Source organism: Antennarius striatus, chromosome 19 (assembly GCF_040054535.1).
Source record: "Antennarius striatus isolate MH-2024 chromosome 19, ASM4005453v1, whole genome shotgun sequence".
Lineage (NCBI taxonomy): Eukaryota > Metazoa > Chordata > Actinopteri > Lophiiformes > Antennariidae > Antennarius > Antennarius striatus.
Window position 1 is genome coordinate 3,337,340 of NC_090794.1, and position 13,416 is coordinate 3,350,755.

Consider the following 13,416-nt stretch of genomic DNA (forward strand, 5'->3'; position numbering starts at 1 on the left):
GATTATCTTATATATTTATTTATTTATTTATTTCTCAAATCCAGTTTCTTTTGCCTGTTGGTCTTCATGGAAAACAACCACACCCTGTGGGTTTTTTCTTTTTTTTCTACAATTCTGTCTCAAGTTTCCCGTATCTCAATGATTTAATAGCGATTTACTGCCATACTGTCGAACGTCAATGGCACGATTTTTCTTTCCTTTGTGATCTTCTCCTATATGGACCCCAATATTCTGCAGATATGGATCCACTTCAAACCATAAGCAGCAGTTCAGAGATCATATTTGTGTACTCTCTCTAGTGTGTGTGTGTGTGTGTGTGTGTGTGTGTGTGTGTGTGTGTGTGTGTGTGTGTGTGTGTGTGTGTGTGTGTGTGTGTGTGTGTGTGTGTGTGTGTGTGTGTGTGTGTGTGTGTGTGTGTGTGTGTGTGTGTGTGTGTGTGTGTGTGTGTGTGTGTGTGTGTGGGTGTGTGTAGGTGCATGGTTCCCTTCTCTTTGTAAGCTGAAATGCCAACTACTCTTTTCACTCTTACTGATTCCCTTATAATTAATCAGCCATGCAATTATGCTGCAGAATAGAGAGAGAGAGAGAAGGAGAGGTGGAGAGACAGAGCGACTGAGAAAAGAGAGAGAGAGAATTAAAACTTCTCTTTGAATCTATTGTGGGGGGCGAGAGAAGAAAGGAGATGAAGGAAGAGAGACGGAGAAAGAGAGGGCATCACTTGAAAGGTGATAATAAGGAGCCCTTAAAAGAACAAATGAAAATGTCATTTCCCCCCCCCCACACACACACACACAGCTCTTGCCCCCACCCTCCCCCGTCTGTCCTGTGGAGGGATAATGAGGGGGGGGAAAGGGAGAAAGTGAGGGAGAGCGAGTGTTCCTCTACATGAGACCTTTTGTCGAAACATCTTTACACATGTTCCTTCCCTTCCTCCCTTCCTCCTCCTCCTTTCCTTGGTACCTTAGCATCCCCCCTTCTCGCCATCCAGCCCCCCCCCCCCCAGCACTCTTTTCCCTTTATAAAATTCTACCTTCCTCCTAGAGAACCGTCTTCCGCCGCCCCCACCTCATTGTCTTTCCTCTCTTTCCTTTTGCACTCCATTACGCCAGGCTTTAATTCCAGGTCGTTATTGAGGCGATGGTATCGGATTGGGTCAGAGCCGAGTCTGTGTGCCCCCCGCCCCCCCCGTCTCAACCAATAGAAAGGTCAGTTATTATGGTAATAGGACACAGTTTGATATTAGAACCCTTCTCTTTGTACCAGACGAGTTTCATTACTCTGGAGAAGCTCTCATTACAGCCTCACCCCGGCTCTCTTTCGTGGAGAGGATAATCCATGAGGCAGAAAAATACGCTGCCGAGGTGCCCTTGAGCAAAACATAAAAAATAGCACGTTCATAAGACCGTGGTTTACTGTATTCTGGGTTCCTGTTTATTTCCAGGAGAGAATATTTCATCGGGGCACTTCAGACGGAACGGTTTTCTCCGTCCCCTGTCATTAGGAAACACTTTGATTCAAGTGTCAGAACTATGCTTTTAGTGTTTGCGCCGCCTCGGCTCCTTTCAGGTCGTTTCACAGCGTAAGTGACGACCGCGGAGAAATTAGTCCTTTCCAGTGAAAGGTGAGTACAGAGCCGAGGGCAGCCTGGCAGGCAGAGCAGGGAACAAACGCCTCCTCACGGAAAAACCAGTGTGAAACCGCAGGTGAATCACGCTGAGCCTTTTGAGGAACGTCAGCTTACTACTCTTGACGCTTGGCCGGGGGCATGGCAGCCCTGATCCGTCCTCCAGAGAGGAAAAGACTGTGTGGTTGCTTTTCTTCTGATGTGTGCACTGTGTCATATTTGTCTGATTCACAAACGCAAGCCTTTTGTGTTCTCTGTACACACACACACACACACGGACTACATAGTCATGTGGATGTATTATGAACATTTTTGGCGTTGTACTAGCGTTACATAGTGTACCCATGGTGATGCATTGAGAACTTACATATGCATTATGCAGACCTCTCTCCACCCAAAGCACTCAGAGGTTCGACTATATTCACAGTGTGGCTTTTTTATTCCCAGAAAATAACATTTTAATTGGAAAGTTACATCATCGTTTGTGCAATAATTAAATCCAGTGACCCCCCCGCGAGAAGCCCTGACCCAAAAGAGACGCACCCAAGGCGTCTTGTAAACATAAATTACATGGAGGAGGAACCAAATATGAAGCACTGATTTAAATTGGCTTTATTTAAAAAGTAGTAGACTACAAACTTCATCTAGGGTTTCTGTCCCTATAGGGTTCCATAACACAGTGCATTTTATTCTATACTAAATGCCCTTTTAAATGCTTTAATGGGGGGGGGGGTAACTTCTGATTTGTTGGTATAAACTAAAGCCATCTTACAGGGCAGACAGTAAATAATACACAAGAATAAATGGGCGGCTCTTGCAGTGTCCAATCAACTTCCAGGATTAGATATTTGTTTGCCTAAATAATACATATTTAGATTTATATATCTTAATATGACTTCACTGGCGTCGCGCTGGGAGTGTCCCCTGCCTCATGCCCCCAGTCGGCTGGGATAGGCTGCAGCACTGATGAAGCAGATATGTTAGAAACTGAGTGAATGTAATTTTATTTTTTTTTGTTACAATAATGGGTTTGATAATAATTTCAAGTAATGATTCTTCGCTGATCTCAGTTGTAAGAAAGGAGTTTGTAAGTCATTATCATGTCTACACATCTGTCATTACCGCACAAAGTAAAGGTAAGTTTGAGTGTATTTTCATCGGGTGACACGTCCTCAGATGTGATGGTGACAATCCTCAGTGTCTTTTTATCTGAACAGGACAGCCGGAGCAGCAGTGAACTCATCATGAATGACTGTAATTGCCTGTGAGCGCCTCTAAATGGGGGGCTACTTGAATGGAAGTCTGCTCCCTTCTTTCTCCTGGTGTTCCCACTGAGGAGCAAATGATGCTGAGAGGCAGCGTGCAGTCTGCAGACTATGCGCTGATCGTCGTGGAGACGCTTTAGGGGGGAGGCTCGGTCCGGCTTGACCGAAGCGATCAGAAATCAGTGGAACACACCGTGGAATCAGACAAGACTATTACCAAAAGATGGAGGGCCCCTGGGCGTGGAGAGAGAGGAGATGAAAGGTAGAAGAATGGCTAAATGACTCCTCAACACATCGCCCCAGCACTAATTACTGATTAAAAACCATTCAACTGCTGTCTCTCATTTTTTTCCCCCCTCATTCACACAGAAATCTACACACAAATCCAGATGATCTGCTTATGTATAACAGAAAAGTAAGACAAAAATGTATCTGATAAACGAGCAAGAACAAAAAAAAAGATGGAGACACAGACAGAAAATGACACATAGAGGGACGGTTAGAGAGGAACAGAGGGAGGGACGGAGGAATAGAGGGAATACTCGTCTATTGTCTTTTCATCACAGAGGGCTCATTGTTTCTAATCCACTTACGCACACTGGGGCTCCTGATACACAAACACACACACACAGGAATAATTTAGGCATTTAGCTGCAACGTGCATGATGTACACACACACACACACACACACACACACACACACACACACACACACCCACAAACACACATCCCGGGTTAATTGGTCTGTTCCTCAGTGGGGAGGATTCAAACTGATCTCAACTGAACCACGTTACTCTAATTCTAATATATCTTAATATATATCAAGTGTTTGACACGTATATATATATATTATATACACGTATATATAATATATCTACTTATATATTTTTTAATACATTACTTTTTTCTGCTCTGACGGTCGTAAATGAATCTGTGATGATCAATAACATCCACCATATTTCTTTACAAACTACTGGAAAAGAAGCGACGCACAGGAGAGTCACATGTTTATAACAATCTCTAGGAGCCAATCGTATCGTGTCTGTTACACCTAGACGGGGGGGGGGAGCAAGAAGGGCGGAGCCAAGACATTGCATTCCACTGAGAAGTGTCAAATATGGCTATGATTTATTAAATAGCAGCTTTTGCTTTATAAAACACCGGAGTTTGGTGTGTGCACGTTGGGTTTTGAATTTTCAAGTCCCTGAATGTTGATCATGACTAAATAAATGTTTGTCATGCATGTCGTCAAATAAAAAAAAACCAAATCAACCTGATTTCTAAATTATGTCTCGGACTCTAATTTGAAATATGTAATCGTCAGTGCTGCGCTATGAATCATGGGATAGAAGGGGCCGTTAAGGATCCAGTTGCTGATCTTTTGCTGCTGTCTTACATTCCACCTCTGAATCTAAACACAGTTTATATAGGCCTCCCTGGAGGAACAGAAGCTCCATCTCAATGGGACTTTCCTGACGAAAAAAGAAAGGATAAATAAAATAAAAATAAAATACAGCTGCCACGGGAGGGAGAGGAAAAATGAGACCGCGGTGACACCAATCACGGGCAGGCTGATCAATCACGACGGAGAGGGGAAAGACAAGAGGCAGGAAATCAAAAGTGAAGAAATAGGTGGGTGGCAAGGTAAAACAGAAAAAGATGGAATGTACAGAAACACAATGGGGAAATAAATCCCACGAGAGAAAAATGAAAGCCCTTTTTGAGATCTCAGAACTCCAGTTAAATCTCTCCAAAGGGCAACTTATTATTTTTGGGGTAATTAAAGTCATTTTTTTGGACCCTGCAGACGGACTTAGGAGTCTTTGTCCTCCTGACGTTACATCAAACAGGCCAGCAGGATCAATGGCCCAGAGCTTAGTGAGTCCCTTTAAGGGGACATTGAGTATTGGATGGACTGGAAATTCTGCACTCATTACTCAACATAATGGTCAGACATAGAGGGGGGGGGGAGGAAGACATAGAGAGTTAGTGAGAGTGTGAGTGAACGTGTCCAACACTTGATCATGCAATATTACCCCTCTATAGATAAAGTAAAAAATGCTGAGTTGTGGTTTTGCCACCTTTCTCCCGGACCATCTATCTCACTAACTGTTACAGCAGTGGAAGCTGCTATTTCTACAGGAAATTACCATAGAGCCCCCACTACCCCTACCAATGACTGCATTAGCCTTATCTCCTGCAGAAACTACAATATGCGGAGCTATTTCCACCCAAGCACTCAGAGGTAGACTCTATATTCCCTTTGTGGCTTTTCATTCCCAGAAATAAAATTTTAATTGAAAATTACACCGCCTTTTGAGTGATGATTAAATCCAGTGACCCCTGTGAGAACCCCAGACCCAAGAAACCCATTTATACCACCATGTAGATTTTGGAAATGGACTAATATTTTATCTAAATATGAAATTGTTCCTGTCTAATCTTAAATTAGTACATTTTTTTCTGTTTGAAATGCCATTTTCTTTTGCCTGGCAGCAGAAAATAAGAAGGTCCGGTTGAAACACTCCCACTGTAAAGGATTATAACTCCCATGAACATTTTAGCTCATTTCAACCAGGAAGCCCACAGCAGTAATAATAGATGTTAATTGATGTGAGGGAAATTCAGTGTGAGCATCACATTTATTGTAAATCCTTCCTCCCTATATGTTAACACAGAGCGGATTCTTGAATTTTTAACACTTAAAAATCGCAAATAGCTTAAAAATGTTATATTTTGTTTTAAAAAAGCCCTAAAATAAACTGTTTTATGTTGATTTTCGTTGCATCTACATCACCTGTGTCATACTCGAGCCCCGCGGGCCAAATGTGGCCCTCCACGTCATTTAATGTGGCCCACGAGAGCATGAAAGGTGTAAAAATAAACATACACGTATTTTTTCTGTGCGACTGTAAAGTTTGTAGCTTAAGGACAGCCGTCATGCTGATGTGACCCTCGGTGAAAATTAGTTTGACACCCCAGATCTTACCTGTAATCATCTTTCTCTTTATATATTTGATATTTTTGAGTAGAGTTTTTTGAGTATCAAAAGTTGTTGAAGAAATACTAACATGTGGAAATCTCAAAAGTACAATATATTTTCATCACCAACATTTTGACACTTCGGACGTCCCTCTTCCAGCACAGCTCCAGACATCCGGGGTCAAAAGACGAAGAAAGATGCAGCACGCATTTTCAAATTTTAGCTCTGACACTTTTATTTCACCTTCCCCTTTAAATTACATTCCTAAATTGCAGAATCCAATACAAAAACTTCCAATTTTTCTACAGTGAATTATTTGTCAATGTCAGTGTGAGCTTCAACCTCAATCTGTAAAGAGCACAAAATGTTGAACATGCAAACACACATATATACACACACACACACACACATACACACACAGATCATCCTGTATCCTGCTGTTGAAACAGAGCAGACCAGCAGCTGCTGAGAACCAATATCACTAATGACTGACCTCACCATGGACAACAAACACACACCCTGACACACACCGGAGTTAGCCGCTAATCAGTCCAGCATGTGTGCGCTGCATTAGCACATGATAATTCTTTATGTGCATGTGTGTGTGTGTGTGCGTGTGTGTGTCATATGCGGGTCATTGTGTGTGCGATCTGTGTCAGACGATATTAAATTTAATCATCATCTGTCTGCACGCACACACACGCACACACACACACACACACAAACACACACACACCACATCTGCCACAGTGTGGGCCTGTGAACCAAAGCAGACTGTCTTTTCAAAGATACCTGTTCGCAGCAGCAACCCGGCGTTTGTGTTGGAACACCATGTGGTTAAAATGAGGACACGGGTTTTACACAATCAATGAAAACAGGCCAGCAGTCACCACCCATGACTAATGAGCACCAAATTGCCTTTTAAGTAGCTTTCAAGTATGTTGCTCTAGTTGAGAATGGGTCATTTTTACACATTTCACTGGAGTAACACTTAGACCAACCGGTGTGAGCCGTGACACACACTGGGACACGGCGTGTTCCGTGTGGAGTTTGGATTTTATGCCCATGTTTGCACCTCGGGGGGCTCTTTTTTCCCTCGACCTCGGCGCTAGCTTACAGCTGGAGCCACACCAACACCGCAGCGGCCCGCTGGTCCTTTTACCTGTAGGGGTTATGTGTTGCAAAAGTTGTATGATGTGATGGTAAATTTAGCCTTTGTGAGCATTTCTTGGATCCAAGTCCAGTATTTATTTGTATTTTGCAATGATTTATGCTGCTTGAAAACTAAATGCTCCTGCGCTCATCAATTTTAATCTTATCTTGTTTTCTAGTCCAGGAAATTAAAACCTGGACTAACCACTTTCAGACGACATCAGCCTCGGTGGATGTAACAGAAAAACCTTATTCAAAATCTCAACAGCATGGAATCATGGGAGAAAAATCAAGGTTAATCTGGCTGATCGGTGCGCGTTTCATCGAACAGGAAAGAGCTGTGTTCATGTGAGCGGTGCTTCTGTAATGAGGCGTCCACATCTGTTGACCCCCAAACTCACGGAGATTAAAAATGACCCTGGCTTATTAGGACATTTAATTATGATAATGCTGTCATCATGTTATGACCTCCAGAGATGCAGCGCTGTTATTACATTATGGATGTTTGGTTACTGTTGTAGGCCAGCTGCGCATTCATCTTCATTTGCAGCGATGGTTCAGTCACGGAGAAATCTCTTGACGGAATCAGTGGTGCGTTTAGAATCAAAGAAAAAAACAATGAGGACATCCGGGTTTATCCAGCCTTTGTGCTCGATGAGGATGACAGAAAAGGTATCTGCCTGATTTTCATGGAATTTTACTGATGGTTCTTCATCTGCGGATCAAGCGACCAAAAGTGGTTGAGGTAGACACAATCGTTTCAACCTAAAACATCCATATGACTGTCCGTTACTGGATAATAACATATTCTGGGACTGAAAATTGGTTTCAGATTGTAAGTTCTACAAAACACCACAAACAAACCTTCAGATCTGCAAAATAAGAAGCAACTAAAGTGAAGGCAGAGATCAGCCTTGGAGGAGGCTGAGCTGCAGTTTAGTGGGAAAATATTTTTGCAATTACAGTTATTTTCATCAAGGATGATTCAGCTTTTTGTTTAACTTTTTTCATTTGATGGTTTGATTTATAGAAATTGTGAAAATAGGGCCAAACACCATTTCAATGGAGCTATTTCCCAGAGGGCAAAAAAAAGTGACACCTTCACAATGCTGGTTTTAGTCCAATAAACAAGACCTCAATTCAAGCAAAAATAAATTAGAATTATTCATCACAAAAAATGAAGAAAATCCTCCCATTCATGAAGCTGGTGTCGTGACATCGCAGGATTGATCGATCGTTTCACCCTGCCTTTTTGTGTGAAGCAACAACTGTCATTAAAACATGTTGACGCAAACATAGCTCTGTCAAAGTAGCACAAAAAGGGACGACTCAAGCAGAGATGAGTGTCTCCGATGTGTTTTAAATTTGTGACTCATGCAAAAATCAACAGTAAATGATAGGAGGGGGAAAAAAAGGCTGCACGGTGTAGAAACGTACGGGGGGAGCAGCAGGTGCAGGATCCAGAAGGTGTTTCGACTCGCCTATTTTTAAAGGATATGGCTGGGATAAAGAAGATCAATTTTAGGGATTGTGGAGCTGCAGTCTCTGGCAGACTCGCAATGGAGTGAGTTACAGCCAAAGGAGGGATGGAGGGAGTGATGGCTGGAGACGGTGGAGATGTGGACTGGTGAGCTCAGATAAAGCCGAGTGTTGCCAGGAATGGATTAACAGATGAATTGGTCTGATGAATGAGCGAGTACAGCACTGATAGACTTGTAGGACTGCCCATAAGTCATTAATATTTATGAAGGCAGAAGCTGAGCGAAGTGCTTTTTTGTTCTAATGTTCTGGTCAAGTTGAGGTCTCAGACCTCATCGCCAGACGCCAACCGAAGACTTTAGTTTAATATCTTTAGTCCAAAGAAGCAGGTATGGAAAATGCTTACCATAAAATATCAGTACATTTAATATTACATTTTGTTCGCTGAGATATAAATCATTACCGGAGGCCAGCATCTTGAGAAGAAAATTTGCTGAAAAGAACAAACACAAATATTTATTTATTTCATTAGAATCCAGATGTTTAATAGTCTAGTACAGTATTTTTCACACCTAATTTGACTGCTGACCTTCATTTTTGAAAAAAACAAAACAAAACAAAACCCCCACATTTATCTCCTTCCTCCTGTCGGATTTATTTAACTTAAAACACTCCGACTTCATCCACACACGGTTCTAACTCGAGTAAGACTCGGCCCAAACTGCAGCGACTGAAATGTGAAGCCGGTCTGAAAAACACGACCGCATTAGCTCCGTGCTGACCTCCTTGCATTTGCTCCAATTTCAAGGTACTCCAGCTGACACAACATTACATGGACTTGCACCATCTGAGGCCTGTCTGAAGCCACAAGCACATCTCCCCACTATTCACACAGCTAACAGAACAGCCTTTGGTATTTGGAATAGATTTCTGGCCATCTAAAAGCAATTCAGTGCAAAGTTTTAATCACTACCCGGCTTTGGGAGCTGCTACTGCCTGTTTTCTGCAGTGTCTGTGTGTGTGTGTGTGTGTGTGTGTGTGTGTGTGTGTGTGTGTGTGTGTGTGTGTGTGTGTGTGTGTGTGTGTGTGTGTGTGTGTGTGTGTGTGTGTGTGTGTGTGTGTGATTAATGCAAAGGCCTGATGTTCTTTAAACTAATAACTTCCTACTTATATAATTTTCATGAGGTGGTCTTTGGGAGACTTGAACTCAACATGCAGTTTCTTTATTTTCAGTCCTCTTTCTTCCACCAGGGTTTTCTTATGGAAAACCATCCAATGAGCTGCAAGAGACTGGATCAGCCAATCAGCTTCTTATCATGCTTTAAGCATGCAGTTATCAGGCTGCTGTTCTGCTGTTTGTTGTTTCTGTTAAAGACATTAAAAAAAAAAGTTGCTGAGAGTTTTTGATTACGTATTGCATACGTGTTGTTTTTTTTCTTTTCTCGAGTCAGATTCCAGGATTTGATTCAGCAGAAAACAAAAATTGCAGCCATGCCGAGGGTACGATGATGCTACAACTGAATGGAATGAGCATAATGCGCACACAGAAATTGCTAAAAGGGCTCATCTGGGGATGAGCAGCAAAGTTTTCTTATTACAAGACAAGAGTGTATAATTTAGCAGTAAAATATTGTCTGATTTTTTTCCCAGAATGCCTCATTCATAAAAATATTATACAAAAAACCAACAGCAGACTGACAGAAATGAAGAAATAAGATATTTTTATTGCACTGAAATGTCATCGGTGTTAAACACATGCCCTTCATCCATATAGACTGCATCATGCATGCTAGGCAAAATAAGCTGAACAAACACACGCACACACACACACACCGCCCTACAATGACACTCCCATTCACACACACATACATTAATACACACGGTGTATTCTCCACCAGGCAGATGTGAGGAGGATTAACAAAGTTGGCAGTCAGCAGCGAGCTCCTTATCCTCTGGAGCTTATTCACTTTGCCACGCTACCTCTGCTTCTTTCTCAGCGCCAATCTCTGCCTCCATCTTCACCTCATGATTTCTCGGTTCTCCTTCTCTCTCTCCTCCTCCTCCTCCTCCTCTTCCTCCTTTCATTTCTCCCGTATCCATCTTCCAGATCTCCCGCGCTTTGTCAGAGTGTCTCGTACCTCTGCAAAAAAAAAAAAAAAAAAAAAAAAAGCAGCTCGCCAGGCTTTAGACCCGCCACCTTTAGTTGAGTCATCAATTAGTCAATCATGGTAAAATTTGTCGTCAGCTATTTTGATGATGTGTTAATCGTTCCGGTCACTTTTCAAGCAAACGTGTCAAACTGCGTGTGAATTCACCGTTTCCCTTTGACGTTTATGATGAATGAGTACGATTAGCGAACGAGAGGGAATTTGTCACAATTTGTCATCTTATAAATAAAGCGATTAATTCATTAATTGTGAAATTAACCGTCAGATTAATCAACAGTGAAAATGGCATCCTGACTGAGCCTCTTTGTATTTTCTCTTTCTGTGACATTTACTCTCCTCTGACATTTCCTTTCCCGGGATAACACATTTATTCATTTAACAAAGAGCTATTAAAGAGGCGAGAAAAACTCCCTGAGCTAAGACGCTTGCCAAAAACTTGCTAATTGTCACTTAGCTTGCTGTTAACTCTCTTGAAAAAGGAAATATTAGCACGCATGGTGTTTTCAAAGGAAACGTTTGCACCCATTCTGACAAAAGGAGGGATGGATAGAAGTGGACGGGGCAACACAAGTACGGTTCAATCACTTTTTTCATTTTTTCGAGCAGAAGTTTCATTTTTGTGAGTCATATTTAATTTAAATCGAATAAAAAAAAAGTATAAATCTATCTTAGCGACCCTTAAAGGTGGTTGATGACTTCAGGAAGGAGCTGCAACGTCTTTCTTCCAGTATTTATTGTAAGTTTTCAGAATTCATGACAAAAACACTCAACAGATAAAAACATTTTCCTAAATGCTTTTCATGCTGCTGTGTAACCCCCCCTTCCCCCCTCCAGGGGTTTAAAGTTGAAGGACGGACATCTTCATGGACGTATATCTCATCATGGATCCTTTAGCTGGTTGGCTGTGAGGTGAGTGCATACATCTCAGGTATAATTGGCTCCTGTGGGATTGACCAGAACGACCTTCCATCCTGACCCCGGCTGACCCTGACCCGACCCGGGCCCCCGTTACGGCGAGGTCAGAGCCGATACGCTCCGAAAACACTGTACCTGTGTAAGCATTGGATGTTTTTTCGGAATTAAAGCGCACGGACTGCTTTCACGCTAACAGATGATTCTTGAACGCGATCACGATTTCCACAGTGGTTCGCTGTGGAAACCATATTCCTTTAATGAAATGAGTCAAAAGGATGTGGCCAAAGATCAGCATATAGATCATCATTTTTCATTTACAAGCACAGCTGCAGAGATATTTTCCTACGATCCAGACTGACATTAAAAACTGGGACTGGTAGATTCCACTTCTGCTGTCTGACTTGTGCAAAGTTTCTTTGGTGGTTTTCTCAACCAGACGAGAACCAACAAAATATTTCAGCACTTTCAGCATGAGGGAGCGATCGGGTAACAGCAGGCACCTCAGCAGTGTTGCACGCTTTATTTATCCCTCCATAAAGAATGAGATCGCGTTACTTATTGCGATAATGACAGCATTTCATTTAATACGTAAGGGGATCCGCGTCCCTTCATTTACGGCCGTCTCACTGCTGCACAGCTGGCTGAAAGCTGATCTTTATCTGTGTGGCAGAGGCGGGGGCGTTCCCACCGCCATGGGACAATGGTTCTGAACTGTACTTGCCAGGTTCACACAGTGCTGTGAAAATATGTTTGCCCCCTTACAAATTTATTCTGTTTTTGCTTGTTTGTCACCCCTGAAATGTTTCAGAGCGTTAAAATAACATAACGCCAGGGAACACAAAAAGACGCCTTCAAGTAAATGGTTATAAGTTATTCGAAAACTGTATCACCTGTGTGAAAAAGTACAATCCCTCTTAAATTAATTATTGTTTGTAACCTCTTAGATGAGCTGTTGAGTAATCTTAGTAGGCCGACCACTCCTTAGAAGGTTCACCATTGTTCTGAGGTTTGTCCATTTGTGGACCTCCGTTTACTCAGATTATAAAAAGGAAAAGAAAAGAACTAATAAGGAATGATGTAAATACTTTTATGTGCTTCAAACACGTTCTGTTTCTGTATTTGTGTGTGAAAATCCAGCCTGTCCTGGTTGACATGTTTGCCGGGACATCAGGGACGCCTGGATTGGCATCTGACATCTGAATTTGTCGTCTAGTTTCAATTTTTTTTTTTTGGGGGGGGGGGGGGGTGTTTGTGTGTGTGTGTGTGTGTGTGTGTGTGTGTATAAGAGAGAGAAAATGATGGACAGCTGACAGACATGTCGGGTTTGAAATGCATCATGATATGAAACCGACCTCAGCCTCGTAACGACGTCTGCGATGAGGTGACGGGTGTGTTGGAGCAGATTTATATTTCTGAGCTGTATAAAAGAAGATAGAATGAACTCGCAGATGGGGGGGTGGGGTGGGGGGTGTATGTGGTGTCTCGGATGGAGCATAAGACTCATGGATACTAGCAGGAGGGGCTGCTGATAGACTCACCAGCTTACCGATCCATGGAGGCCAGCTCTAAACCACAAAAACAGCTGTCAGGAGTGGGATTCGAACCCACGCCTCTAGGAGAGACTGCGACCTAAACACAGCGCCTTCGACCGCTCGGCCATCCTGACATGAAGACTTCCTGTAGAAATGTAAAGGATGGCCAGGCCTGACTCGTCATCCAGACATACATCAAACCCCATGATGGAAAAAACTTTCATCTCTCCTCCCAGACTTTCTTCCTGTTGACCTTCTTTAATTCATCTTTGATTCACTTCTCTTGTTTTCGCCCTTT

General features: G+C 42.5%; 1 non-coding gene across 1 annotated transcript; it reads right to left on the minus strand.

Annotated features, from left to right (window-relative positions):
- Nucleotides 1-13,169: 13,169 nt before the first annotated feature.
- On the minus strand, nucleotides 13,170-13,252 carry trnal-uag (transfer RNA leucine (anticodon UAG)). Its single transcript has one exon. It is a non-coding gene; the product is annotated as a tRNA-Leu (tRNA).
- Nucleotides 13,253-13,416: the final 164 nt, after the last annotated feature.